We start from the raw sequence: 15,231 nt of genomic DNA, 5'->3' as shown, positions 1-15,231 counted from the left end.
TTGAGGGGCACAGACAGGACTCCGCACGCACACACACATTAAAAAAAAAATAATAATAATTTTTTTTAAAAAGTTGCCTCAACAAAAGGGCACCTTGGGCACCCATCAGGAAAGGGGCGGGTGCTCAAGCCCCTCTAGCCCCCCCCCTCTGCACGTGCCTGAACCTGAGTGTCATTTCTCTTTAGTTCTGATCTCACTGCTGAGCTGCACAACAAACCAAGGTCAGTGACCTTCTTCTGTCACAGTTTAAACCTGACATGAACTAAACCTCACTAAGTGCCTCGTCCTTTTTTGAGCTTTCTTGTAGCATGACATGACAATCATGCAGAAACTGATCACTTCAGCCTGCTAAATATTTAACCCTCATAGGTATAAAGGAAGTAGAGTCACATCATTTATTTTATGTAATAGAAATTACTAAATATTCTCTTCACAGCTCGTCTGACTGTGAGTCCCAGCAGTTCTCAGTTTTTTATTAGAGACTTTGTGTCTCTGAGCTGTGAGGAGGACGACAGCTCTGCTGGATGGACTCTGAGGAGAAACACAAGCAAACGACAGAGGACTCAGTGTGGAGATGGGTGGGGAGAAGCAGCTGATTCTTCCTGTAACATCAGCTACATTTACACATCTGACAGTGGAGTTTACTGGTGTGAGTCCAGAGAGGGTCCCATCAGTAACATGGTTAACCTGACAGTCACTGGTAAGCTGAGTGTGTGGAGTTAGTGTTGATGAAGCTGTGTGCAAATGGATGAAATGCTGTAGTTTGTCTCTGTGTTGAGGTGGATCAGTGATCCTGCAGAGTCCTGTCCTCCCTGTGATGGAGGGAGATGACGTCACTCTGCTCTGTAAAACAAAGACCACTCCCTCCAACCTCCCAGCTGCTTTCTATAAAGATGGCTCCCTCATCAGGAAGCAGCCTACAGGTCACATGACCATCCAGCATGTTTCCAGGTCTGATGAAGGCCTCTACAAGTGTGACATCAGCGGTCATGGAGAGTCTCCATCCAGCTGGATCACTGTCACAGGTGAGGATTTTCACTCTGATTTCACCTCTTATTTTGTCCATATATTCACTGACCAGAACTCTCTGCAGGGAGACCTACAACCACAACCTCGCCCACCGCCTCTACAAATATGTACCCTACCTCTGCTTTGTCCCCTTCCTCCACCACCCTCCCTCTAGTGATCAGGCTGGTCTGTCACCTGGTGGTGTTCTGTCCATACTTCATCTCCACTCTCCTCTTGGTGTCTTTATATCAACACAGAGCCAAAGGTAAGACTCTGAGTATCCTTGATTATTTATCAAACTCAATTGCTTTCGCCTCAAAAATATCTGATGACCTCATGTTACAGGAAATGACCCCACCGTCATCTTGGCAACAGCAGCCAATGCTGAGCAGAGATTGTCTGAGGACTATGATGATATTACGGCGGTGACCTCTGAGCATCAGTTCTGAGCTTATGCTCCATCAAATTGTGGTTATTAGGTCACTGTGACTGAATTTTATGTGACATCACAATGCGAGTCTTTGTTTGTGTCAACTTTATGAATACATTTTGATTGTTCTGTCAGCTTTTTTTTTACATGTCAGTATGACAGAGAGAGCTTGTTGACATCCTGATGTTGCTGTGGCACATTTTTATATTATAGGTTTTATGTTAGCACCAGGCAGGCTTGATCCACAACAACACAAGTACATGTCAGCAGTTAACATGACGCCCGTATCTTTATACTGTGGTAGTAAATGCACACAACCTGTGTTGTTTTCCACAGACTCATGTACATCACAGCCTGCAGACTCTCGTTTGACACTTCTCTGTGTAACTGAAACTTTGAATGTGTCTCTATTTTAGCCATTTGTGGTGTGTTTGCTCTCAGCTTTTTCTGTGGCACCACCACTTACACCTAACCTCCTCTCGACCTGAAGCACCTTCCAAAGCTGTGACCTAGACTCCACTGGGACCCTAAAACATTTATATTTTAGTAAATCAAAATACAAAGCAGAAGTAGAAAACAGTGTTCTGTGGGAGAAAATGCCTTATTGATGTCATAGGTCTGACGTGAGTGATCTGATTGCTTTGATGGCACAGTAGGTTCATAATAACTCAGATAAGCACTTGTTACAATCAAAGTATGCAGGATAGCATCTATGACAACGTTTACACTATGAATCAGATGGGCTACAACAATGTTATAAAAGCATGGATCCATCCTTCCTTTTATCAGCAGTTCAGGTTGATGATGGTGTGGAGCAGGGAAATTATTTTACTGCTATTGTTAAATAATCATCATTACCATTGCATTAATAATAGAATTTGCAGCATTGGTATTGTGTTCAGAGGTTTAAACAGTGTGTGTCTTTTAGAAAGACTAAGTGCAGCAGGCTGACAGGAAGTTGCAGAAGAGAAAGCAGAAGTGAAAGCAGAGTCTAAGTATTCTGAGAAGCAGGTTAGACGAGGCCATTTGAATTACTAGGTTATTCAAATTGTCTGTTATACTTTTATATTCTTTTACTAAGCTCTTAGTAGAGGTTCTTGATTAAAACATTTAATCAACATAGTACAGGTAGTTTCAGTTAGGTTATTACACATAAGGATGAGCCTCTGTTCTGGTGAAAGGTCAGAAGTGCAACAGGTGAATTGAGAAAGAGCATTTAAGGACAAGACAGTAAGTGAGAGGTGACATAGAGGCTGAGTGAGGTCGTGACATACACACACACAAACACATTAGTTAGACTCATTTATAGGTGAGAAGTTGGTCATGTTTGTTTCTGGAAAGAGGAACAGCGTCTGGCAGGATGTGGGGCTCGTGTTCCAGACGAGACGAAGACAACGTTCTTTTAAACTATGTTAAAAGTCATTGTGGTTTTGATTTGACGTATGTATATATTCTGTCGGTAACACATGAAGGGGCGTCGTTAAATCAAACCCTGATGCTATAAAAATCTGTGTATGCTTTGATTAAGTCGAAGATCAATTGTTGTTTCTAGTGATCTTCCCACGCGTGAATTAAAACCATTGTTTGACTTCACCCGGCCGGATCAGTGTGGTTATTGTTCGATCACCTCTTGTATCCTTCCTCGAACTTTGAACCTTAACAATGGTCATGGTGTAGAGGTGTGGGCCATATTTTCTTGGCACACTTTGTACCCTAACTCTGGCAAAAATGTCAACCCCAGAGTTTTGCAGTCTGAGTATAAGATGAGTATAATTTTCTTTGAGATGGCGTCCATCATATTTTACACAAATTTGCATAGTTTCGTGACTTTGTGGTGGCTCACGGTCTGTTTTGCATGAGCTCAAAGTGTGGTCATAAATATTTTGTAAAAAACTGAGTGTAAAACTCTGCCTAACGCACCCCTCCAACAGCCAAACCCATCTGTTCTCGGGCTGGATTGTTAAATTTCTGATTGACATGACATTGACCAATCAGCTGAAAGGAAGAAAAATCAAGTCAAAATTTGTACGTGTAAGTTGAAAGCCACACGCAGCCAGGAAACCTGAGCGCAGATGTTTTACATGCAGGTTTTTGCTTTGTATCTGTAACCAGACCTTAAGCAAAAAATGTGTAACTCATGTAAATATTTTTTACAAACACACAAATTCTCATCTATAGACACACAAACATTGAATTTTCACATATTTTGTTTTACGAGGTTACAAAACGCAAATATGCATTTGATTTACAAGTACAAAATATTTATGACCCAATTTGAGCCCATAGTTTCTTTTTTTTTTCTGTGTAGTGTTGGCAGGAAGGCTGCTGCAGGTCAACCTGCATGAAGCGTTTCCTGTTTTCTGGCTAAAAAAAAAGACTTTAAAAATGTGTTTCTCCCACACTGATGGCAAGATCCTGTCACAGTTTTGGTCTTTGTCTCAGTGTCTCAGTTTTTCTAACAGCAAGTCTGTGGTTAAAGCAGACTGATTACTGATGCAGTCACTCATCAGTAATCAAACCACCTCCAGCTCACTTCCTCTGTGCTGAACCACAGTCAGGTAGAAAAAAAAAGGTGTCAAAAATGTGCAACACAAGAAAATACTAAGACAAAACTTAATCAAAGTAACTAATAAGTACTGTTGAAATTCTCTTATATTAAAACAGAAAGGTTTGCTATCAAATAGTGAACATAAAGAACTGCCAATGAAGGCATCTTACAGGCACTGACATGTTTTCATGTATTTCATTTCGTGTGCGGTCTCCCAACTGAGTTCAGCCACTCACCCACAATGTGTTTTGGTTTGTTTTTTTTGTCTGGCAATAATTTCTTCATAATACCTAGTGGCAGTCAGGTTATCTAACTTTTAGAGATCTGTTTGTCGCTCCACTGACTCACCACCAAATCTGTCACGTTGAGCAATCTTACAGGCATAAATTAGCTGTAATAAATCCTAAAGTTTGAAAACTTTACCTGCTTAACAAAATGAGATGCACCTTCAACAGACAAAGTCAAAAACATGGTGCATTGCAAAAGAGGTGTTTAGTCTACAAGTGTTTAATGTCTTCTTGCTGTAGAAACATATCTACTAACATTACTCCCACTTCTTTCTCTAACATTACTTAAAAAAAAAAAAAAACAAGGCAGGCACCTGATTAGTGGAAAAGAAGCAAGAAGCAATACTGAGCACATAGTTTCTTACAGGAGCCTATTCTCTGTTATTGAAAGAGTTATTGAAAAAAATATCCAATTAATTGTGAAACGCAAAAATTACACAGAGGTCCAAATGATTATTTTTTTAACCAACCTACAAATATGTTTATGTCTGCTGTGCATTTGGACAGTTTAGCTCACTGGTGAGATCGCCTACTTAGATAACGAGTGGAATCTGAGTCTGTGTATTGAGGTGAAAAATGTACACGTAATAATGAGAAACAATGTCCTGGTCCTGGGCCATGTTGGCCCAGTATTCTTAGTTGTCGTGTGTTTTGTATTTTGTTCTTTATTCCTGCCTTGGTTCCTAGGTTGTTCTGTTAAGATGTTCCTTATTTGATTACACCCTGTGTGTATCTGTGAGCCCTCGTTTCCCCTCCTTGTGTTTTATTCCATGTTTTCCCCAGCCCTTATGTCTGTGCTCTCCCCGTGCTCTCTCGCCTCCTGTCTGAACCTCTGTGTACTTCCTGTTTTATTTTGACAGTCTCTCGTCAGTATGCGTCATGTTGTGTTCACTCCTGCCGTGTCTCGTTACGATTATCTGTGTCAGCTGTGTTCCCCGTGTGCTCCCACTTCCCTCGTTAACCCTCTGAGTATTTATGTCCGCGTCTCCCTCAGTTCAGGGTTGTGTTCTCCGTCATGACTGTGTGCCCCTCCGTGTGTTTCCTCATGAGTCAGTTCCTTTATGACTTCCCAGTTTAGTTTCATATTATTTTGTATCGCCTTAACTTCCGTCAGCAATAAAACTGTTTTGAGTTCATTCCTGCCTCCGTGAGCTTTCGTTTGGGTCCTCATCCTGCCTGCACACAGCCTAATCATGACAAACTGTAAGTTCACAATGACCACATGTAGTTCATCAATTCCCAGGATACAGTGCTGCACCCCGTGACTTAGTTTAATGCAACTTCAGTATTAATGAAACCCCAATGCATTCTTCATGTGGCAACAAACATTGCTTTTTTTAAAATAGCACCACTGTCAGGACTGTAAGTCAAGGTAAGAACTATTACTGAAGACCACTTTAACAAATCTACTAGAACAGCTGGTTGCTTGGAAAAACTTAGAAAGACACAAACATGAGCTTTAGACTTTTGTCTCCTGTTGTTCTCTTCAGGAAAATAGAGCAAATGATGGCAAACTGAATGCCAGGAATGAGTTGTCCCCCCACTGACTTATCTCTGAGTGACTGAATGCTGCCACTCAGGTCTTGACAAAGTGTACAAGCTTGGCATGACATAGTTCGTGTTGCACTTTGTTTTGGTACATAGCACTGAAGTCAAATGTTTCACCCAGGAAGAATGTACAGCAAAGAAATGCACAGTAGTGTTCAGTGTTCTTGATCCACCCCTCACTTGTCACTTCTTCATCTTTTCCTACCAAGAAGCCAGACATTCTTCTCTATGTTTTCAAGTAGTGTTGATAAGTAGTTCCACAGGGTTTCTGGAGGTCTTTCAAAGTGTTTCTTTGGATATCGGCAGATTTATTTTATTAATTTTCCATATCATCCTTCTACTTGATCATATTCTTAATTTCTTTTTCTTCCTTTTCTGTTAAAGATTATATTATATATCCTCCTGAGAACCAGCCTACACTTGTATTTATTAAATTTGTTTTTCAAGCCTGACACTTCTTTTCTCCTCCACTGGTCCATTTTTCTCAAAGTTCTTAAGGAAATCCTGCACAGTATGCTGTGATAGTCTTCAGCTCTTTGGGAATCAACTTGTGCACCTTCCTGCCAAACTGTATGAAACACTCTTCTGAAAATAGCTGGACACATGAATGGGACTGGAACAAAGTGAAAAACCTGCTAATGTCCAAAGAAAAAACTGAAAAACCTTTAGAAAGCCTAGAAATATTACTCAAGAGCACTTTAAAAGTTACAAAAATGCTGTTTTGGAAGATGACAATTATGAAGTGAGAGGAGGCTCAAGAGTTTTGCACAGCGCTGTATGACTGTATGTGTAGTTGTAGTTACAAGGAGTGGAACATCAGGCTCTGATTTGACTGATTTGTTTGCAGTGCAGCTGTTAACAGGACAACAACTACCAGTTTTTAATGACTTTATGATTTGGCAGATTCTCCCTTTACATTGGCTTTATGCTGGTTAAGGGTTCCTAAGCAGCCACGATTGGCTGTGCAACCAATTTCATACCACTTTAACCCATGATCACACCCACATCAAGTGCAACATTAGAGGTTTTTTTTTTTTTGGGGGGGGGGTTGGCTTTACATACTGCAGTTCTCAGTAAATCACACTAGTGTGCGTCACTTAACTACCTTTGACTTTAGTTGCAATAGTGAAACCAAAGCTGTAGGACTCATGAACCTCATAAACAGGCACAAACTGGCATTCGTAGCACAGTGTCTGTTGTGCTACAGCCAGGCTGACAGATGGTTTATTTCATATTCTTTGCTTTAAGTTTAATAAATACCACACATATATATTACACATACAGCAGGTGAAAAGCAGGGTTTATGCACACAGTGCTACTGCTCACTTTAGTACGAGTAAAAGGAATGCACCCCTGCTCCAGGAATGAGCTCTGTCATCGCTGACTTATCACTGAAGCATCTTCAGAGTGACAGAATGCTGCCGCTCAGGTCGTCACAGTGCTTGGCAGGTTAAACTTTTCATAATACGGGTAAGGGTTGGAAATCTGCCAAATCCCACTTTAACAGTGATGACACCGACATCAGACATAACATATAAAGCAGATGTTTTTTTTATTTTATTTTGACTTTACATATTACAAAATCTTAATGGCTTTAGTGACACTTAAGCCACATTCTTACAATTACCTAAAAGTAATTTTAAAGGCCTCTCATGTCCCAAAGCCTGCCCGCCCGCCCATATTATTACCTTTTTAAGTTTTTCAGGATCTGTTGATTGCTATGAAGTCTGGCGATGTGCGATGTGTAATTAATATCACACATAAACCAGTCACAGCCATCAATTCAGAGGAGTTTATCTACAGCCATCTGTTGTATATGCTCCAGTCAGTTACCAGCTGATCAGTAAAAATGGAAACTGAGGCACTAAAACAGAAAAATGAAGGTGCAATATTTGCAGGAAACACTGGCAAGACTCACAGTACTGTGAGTTATAGAAGTTCCTCAGCTAACTCTGTTGCTACCATTTCAGGCAGAGGTGCAATTAATTATGCTCTCTGATTGGAGCAGTCAAGGCCTCGTTTTTACATAATGAATCATCAGTGGGAGGTTCCCATCAGGCAGCTCAACTGTGAACTACACCTCCACCCATCCTATCCTGGGCGTGAACAAAGGTGAGGACTCACATAAACAGAGCTGTCCTCACAGACAAATCTGTCCAGCTGCACCAGGATCACCTTCTGAACAGCAGCCTTCATCAGAGCCAAGGTAAGATGAGCCGCAATGTACTCCTCAGCACGCCGGTGCCTGTACTTTATTTATTCTAATTCAGTTTTAACATGAATCTCTTTTCAATATTGTCTTTTAATTTGACACTTTTATATGTGAAATATGTGAAAAGCGTTATTTAAATAAACTTTACCTACTTACTTACATCCACATTGCAAAGTTCTACTTGAAACACATCAGTTTTAGGACTGTAAACAAGCTGCACAAGCAAAACAATAAAAACACAGAGATCCAAATGCAGCTCTGTGGTGTCATCCGGAGAAATAACAGGAAGTGACTTTTTAAAAACCCTTTTAAATAATGAAAATATTTTACTGAACTCCATCCCTCTGTGTAAAAGTATATTTTAATGATTGTCTGGAATTAATCTGTGACTTTTAACAGAGTCAGTCAAGGTATATGTAGATCTTACAAAAACATACAGCCAGTTTAGCATTTTAGTCCAAACACTAGTCGAGCAGATAATAATGGTTCTTTTATGCATTGTTGCCGTAATGTTAACGTAGTTAACCATGTCATGATAATGATGTAAAGTTGGGTGAATGTAAAATATAATGTTATTAAATGTACAACCTTCAAATGTAACATATTCAAAATGTCATTTTATAATGTTCCTACAAAAAGAGCCTCGGGCTGCTTACATCTTTATGTTAGTTTTCATAATTTGTTTATAATTGCTTAATTATAAGCAAATTATAATTTTTCATAATTGCTTAATCCCAGTTTTGTTTGTAAGGAAGGATGGCATTAAAAAGAATTGTTTGCTCTGCAAAGACTGAAACTTCAGGAGATTTGCACTAAGTGACCCATTTAAAAATGCAATTTGTTTTTTATCCATGTTGTTTTAGGCAGAATCAAGAAGTGACTTCTTGACCCACAACACAAGTGTGTTTATCACAGACACACAGCTGGTTATGTTTGAGGTAAACTCCAAACTCTACATCCCAGAAATGAAACATGCCTGGTATTTATTGAAAAAAATCAAGTGACTGTGTGACAGAGAATTTATAGTAAATATGCTGGGCGAGGAACACTTTAAACTTTTGGATTTGATTATTAAATAAAAACAAAAATAGCAAACTGAGTTCTCTTCCAGTCTAGAGAAATGTGTGAAATACAAGTGTGAGGAATCAGATTTTAGAGATGAATTACAATCATTACACTTTCTTTGTTCAAACACTGAGTCTGTTCGCATGTTATGATTTTTTTTAATAATGTGCACTGTTCAGACTGTGGCTTTGACTTTCTGTTTAGTGGTTTCGATCTTTGTTGTCTTATAGTTCCCTATCTGCTAGATGGCTCCCTACAAGATGCTCCACCCCCTGCTCTTCCTGTCTGCTCTCATTGCACTTTCAGGTAAACACATGCACCAGTCGTTTTGAATGTGTCCTTACAGAGGAAAGAGGAAAAGCGAATCAGGAGGGTTGGATTATGATTTAACTTTCCATTGAGTTACATGACGACTGTTATTAGATAAATGTTGGTTTTGCATGTAATTCAAATAAGTAATTCTTTGTATATATCCTTTTTTACTTTTTATGTTGAATCTTGATGCTGCAGTTATTCAGTTTCATTTTTTCTTAATAATCTACTCTCAGTATCTCATGATGACAAACTGTAATCAAAATGAAATAAATGAATTGATCATTGCTATAAGATGCTTCCAAAGCTTGACTGGAGTACACCTGTGGACCAAAACTGATTAGACATGATGTGGAAAAGCATACACCTCTTTATAGAAGGCTTCACACCTGATTATCCACATCAGAGCAAAAATAAGGCCATAAAGTCAAAGGAACTCTCTGCAGAGGTCAGAGATGAGGTTTTACAATGCAAAGCTCTGTGCAAGGCTGCAGAAAATGTTCTGCTCTACTGACGGTTCCCAAGAGTGTAGTGAGCTCCATAATTTTCAAATGGAAGAGGTTCAGCACAAATAGGACCCTTGTGAGAACTATTCAGCTGCCTAAACTGAGCAGTTGACATAGACTGGCTTTAGTGAGAACGCTGACCAAGAACCCGATGACCACTCTGAAATCCAAAGATGCTGTGTGGAGAGGGGAACAAGAACCCACTGTGACTACAGCCCTCCAGCTGTTCTTCAAACAAGAAAAAAGCTTTTGTAAAACAAGAGTAATTTTTTTTTCTTTATTTTCATAAAATTTTTGAATATAGTTTGATTTACATATTTTAGGGTTATGTTTAGCAAAACCTCATTTTTGTTAATAAAATACTGCTGTTCCAATAACACCGTTATATCAAAGGTGTATTTATGTTAATGAGGTGGGATTTAATAAATGAAATCATTGTCCCTTTAAAGTCCTTATAAACTGTTTATTTTGACCTTATGAACCACATATTTGCCCAAATTCAAAATGTCCAGTTGGTGTGTTTTAGATTTTATTGACTTCCACACACAGTGTAAGAGGTCTGAAGTGACCCATTTTTTTCCCCATACTTTTTAGAACAGCGCAGCCATACATTCAGGAGTCCAGGACCTGTGCAAAGACTACTCCGTCTAGGTTTGAGAAAAGGGCAAAGCATACCACCCATACCAGTATGTGTGTGTGTGTGTGTATGTGTGTGTGTGTGTGTGTGTGTGTGGCAGGCAATCTTTTGTAAAGTTTCCTTTTTTCCATCGTTTAATGATTTTGATAGTCTGCTAATTTGATAATGTCCTAATTTAATCTTTGCTACAGAGCTTGCAGCACTTTTCTCTGACGATGCTCAAGGTAAGAAGTTGTTTTCTATCTCTTTTATAATATATAAACTACCCGCACTCTAAGTTACAATTAAAGTTACATTTTCTCTGTATTTATATTGTACATATGTAACAGTTAATTCTATGTACCTTCACTGTAAGATGAGTTGCTTGTCTCAAATTGCGGTTGCATGAAGAGTATTTTTAACACTGGCTAAAGTGTCCTATTATCACGAAGACACCAAAAGCCACTGGAAAGACCTCTTCCTGTCAGATAAAAACTACTATTGGGCAGGGGAAATATGAAAAGAAAGAAAAAGATGAAAGAAACCTAGTACAAAATAAAGACTTTAAATTTAAGTTGTCTTAAAAATGGTAAGACAACAACACATGCATAAATAGTGACCCAGCTAGCTGTCTTGCATTTATTCTTATGTTATGAAGACCAAAGTTTTTTTTTTGTTTTGTTTTTTATCTCCTAAATGGATATTTTTATGTAAACAGTTCATATTCAGTTTATTGAGGTCCTAGACTCATGATAAAACAGCCACTGTTATATGTGGTGCTAGGCAAAGCTAACAAACTCAGAGTTATACATACATACCCCTAACATCCGAATTTGGACAATTTCAATTCAAGTTATTATTTTAGCAGAATAAGTTGAACATTGTGTTTTATGCTGCTTTTTCACACTGTTTTGTTTTTGTGGTGAAAATAAAATAACTGAAACAACAGCTTTTAAAATAAATCTCTCTCTTTCTGCTTTTCTCTAAATACTACTGGAAAAGTTAAGTACCCTTTTGACACACCCACTGCCACACTGAGACCAATGAGGTATGAGATACCACTAGGGGGCAACGTGACACTGAGCTGCTTTGTGGACGGCTCTGACAACTGGACCATTTTGTGGTACAGAGCTGCCACATATGGCTCTAAAGACGAGCCTATGACAGAATATGAAGGGAAGAAAGCTATTAATGTGTCACAAGGAGGTATCTACCACTGCAGAGGAAGAAACGATTCAGGTAGCATCACACACCAAAGTAATGCTGCCATCATTGAAGATACTCGTAAGTTCTCCTATTTATCTCTTAGCCATGGAAGTTAAAGTTATGTGATCTGTCCTTTTTTTTCCTTTCTCTCAGTAATATTGCAATATAGCAAAGTATGGCATGAATAAGAGGATGTTTATACAGCCACAAACAGATAGAGAGAGTGTGCTGTTTAAATCTTTTACTGGGTTTACATAGTTCTTTTGTAATTTGAAAGATATACATTTAACTAGTTTACATGACCCTTTTTTAACTGTGTCTGTAAATATATGTTACTGCTCAGAATTCCAAACAATTCATATCTGTGAATCAGCTGTTTTAACATTGTTACTATTACCTTACAAATAGCAGATTTCTTATACTTTAAACCCTAAGTTTCTTTTCAGTACTGTAGCCAGGCTGACAAAACATGAGAGGTTTGTTGACCAAGCATAACTTTAACATTAACTAGTAATGACTTTATGAATGTCTTCACAAACAAAATTGTAACCATTAGATTATTTTATATAAGCACCTTAAAGACATCACTACCTACAGCTGCCATTGATATTTATTTTAAATCTTTCCCCACAAATTATCTATCAAGTTACCTTTAATAATTCCTTCAAAACATCAATGTGTATCTGAGACTCCATTCCTACAACACTGTTTAAAAAAGTCAAACCATTGATTAATACTCCAGTCTTAAATATTACCAACCCATCTATCGAATTGGGCTACATATCACTGGCCTTCAAGCTGGAAGAAATTAAACCACCAGTTAAAAAACCATCACTTGGCCCAGCTTGATTAGCTAATTATAATTATAAAAACGATCTGTCAATGCAAGGGCGTAGATTTGGTTTTGGCATTGGTGGGGACGGGTGTTTCAACCACCGAACTCTGCCCTGTTTCTTTTTTTTCCCTTTTTGTCTTTGCTTCTTGATAAAAGGAGAAATATACTTGCCCATATGCTATTCTACATGCTATTAAACCATTTAAAATTACAATTCATAGTTTTATATGTGAATTATATAATGTTAAATTACTATTAAACAAATGACTAAGTATTTTAGACTTTAGTTTACTTCAGCCATATTCCATATAAATCAGGTATCATACAAAAATAAAAACAGCTTCAAATACAGTCAAGACAATAAAAGAATATGACTTTAAGGACTTAAATGTGGGATGGAGCGATTTCGCAGGTCTTTCCTCCCCACTGCTGTCAGACTCCACAACAAAGATTTTTGGAGCTGATCACACACAAACCCACACATGTGCAATAAGACTAAGTGTGATGTTATCTTATCTTATCTTATCAACTTACAAAAATACTCTTTTCTGAGTATTTTTGTAAGTTGTATTTTTACTCAGTTGTATATAACATTTGTATTCTATTTTTATCCTAATATATATTTTATTCTATTTTATTCTACTATTTTATTCTATTCTATTCTGTACAGTTGTGTACAGTATATTATTCTTATTGTATTCAAATTTTTGCTATATAACTTTGCACTGACCACTTTCTGCTGTGACAAAACAAATTTCCCACGTGTGGGACTAATAAAGGTTATCTTATCTTATCTTAACAAGATTACTTCAGTTATAGTACACCAACTTCTCTTATACATTAGCACTAAGGGAACACTAAATGAACTGGTGGTTTTTGTCCATAAAACTACTCATCTAAGATGACCACAAAATTATTATTATGTGCTTGATATGCCTCACCTTTGGCCCTGGATTTCCCCCTCTGACTGCACTAGGACATATTGCCTCTTGATAAAATAACACATTGATTTGTGCCATATAAAAGTGAGACATGTCAATTCAGATTATTTGTCAAATCTACACTAATCAATCAATTTACATCAGCAGCCTAACAATTGTCGTGCAAACTGCACTACAAGGTGGAATATTTGCAAAATCATGACTACCTCATGATATTTTGTGTCAAAAAATTAACCCTATGAATACGTCAGTACCATTAGGATGAAATTATTGTGTTACCAACATTTTAACGTTAGACATATAATGTTAACAGCCTCTGTAAACTAATATCCTGGCTGCTCGAGGCTGCCGTTTTTTCTGACACTTTCAATCAAAATTAGAAATGCTGCTCTGAGACTGAGAGAACTAATAGTGCTGCATGTTGTGCAGTTAGTTTCCAAAACACGTTGGTAAGATACAATTTTAGACTGATGTGAGCCAAAGCCTAGCATAGCCTGTAACGTTATTGTGACGGACACATTTTATGAGTGAGCTTGGCTTTAAGTGACTTACGGGTTTCTTTGAAAAATCCTTTCTTAAATCCAGGTTCTTCCTTTGAGCTGCCGTCCTCCTCTCCTCTTCGCAGGTTTTTCCTATTTTTAAACAGTTTTTCCTTTTTTTCCCTTTTTGAACAGTTTTACACTTCTTCACCGTTTGTGAACAGGAACTTTAGACTCTTTCGAACTTTTTTTTTTGTCTTATTGGACAAATGTTTTACAAAATGTTTCCATTTTTTTAACAAAGTTTTTCCTTTTTTCTCCCCTTTCAACAGTTTTTACACTTCTTCGCTGATTGTGAACACATATTTTCCTGAACCTCTCTGTTTTTGCACTCTGGGTTTTACAGTTTCTTGTGAAAAAAGAAAAAAAAAGCAAATAAAGAATGTGTTTGTGAACAGGTTATTGCAGTCTGAAATGTAAAGTGAAACTTTATTTGATTACATTGTGTGAATGTTCAGGCATTAATAAATTAGTATTCCTAAAGGAGTTGCTGCAGTTTGTCTAATACTTTAGTTACATTTGACTTTATTGTGAAGGAAAATTTGATAATCCACAAATAATCATTTACAACAATATATTCTGCTTTAAATCTTTACAACTCACAACAGAGAACACAAAACTAATAACTGCTGCACACTGACACGTTCGTGTAATTCCCTGGGTTATCTGACAGTTATTGAATCCTTTAAAATGGAAAATAACAAAGTGGTACAAATAAATAATAATCTGAAACGAGAAACTGATGTTTTACACATTAGTGTAGAAACATCGGGATCATCAGCCTGCAAAGACAAATAATCAGCTGGACTGAGTCAGAGAAGAGACCTGCTGATGTTTCCAACATGAAGCTTGTGTTGGACAGAACAGTTCATTCTCACGGAGGCTGGGTTCAGTAGCAGCTGCTTAAAGTTTGGCTCAGCTGAGTACTTTCTGCTCCTATTGGTCAGTCTCATAGACAATAGGGGGAAAATATTTACAGTAAATGTACTCGTCAGCCCGCAGGATGATGAAGTCCTTCCTGTAGTGTCAGAGTGAAATCAGTGGTCTGTGTGGAGTGTTGCTGAATGCTGTCTGTCTCTGCTCAGCAGCAGGAGACTCAAAGTTCATCTGCAAAACACTCTGAGACATTTCAGACAGTCTGGCAGTTCAGCAGGGAGACGCCTGAATCCGACTCGGTC

At 38.0% G+C, this 15,231-nt stretch overlaps 1 long non-coding RNA gene across 1 annotated transcript; it reads left to right on the top strand.

Moving 5' to 3' along the window:
* The first annotated feature begins 975 nt into the window (after positions 1-975).
* Positions 976-14,578, top strand: LOC120742620. Its single transcript, XR_005697905.1, has 5 exons — positions 976-1,025; positions 1,094-1,273; positions 1,354-3,103; positions 3,182-3,188; positions 14,567-14,578. It is a non-coding gene; the product is annotated as an uncharacterized LOC120742620 (long non-coding RNA).
* Positions 14,579-15,231: the final 653 nt, after the last annotated feature.

Source organism: Simochromis diagramma, unplaced genomic scaffold (genome assembly GCF_900408965.1).
Source record: "Simochromis diagramma unplaced genomic scaffold, fSimDia1.1 OVJJ01000660.1, whole genome shotgun sequence".
Classification (NCBI taxonomy): Eukaryota; Metazoa; Chordata; class Actinopteri; order Cichliformes; family Cichlidae; genus Simochromis; species Simochromis diagramma.
Note: the sequence above shows the minus strand (reverse complement) of the source record. Positions and strands in the feature narration are given on the sequence as shown.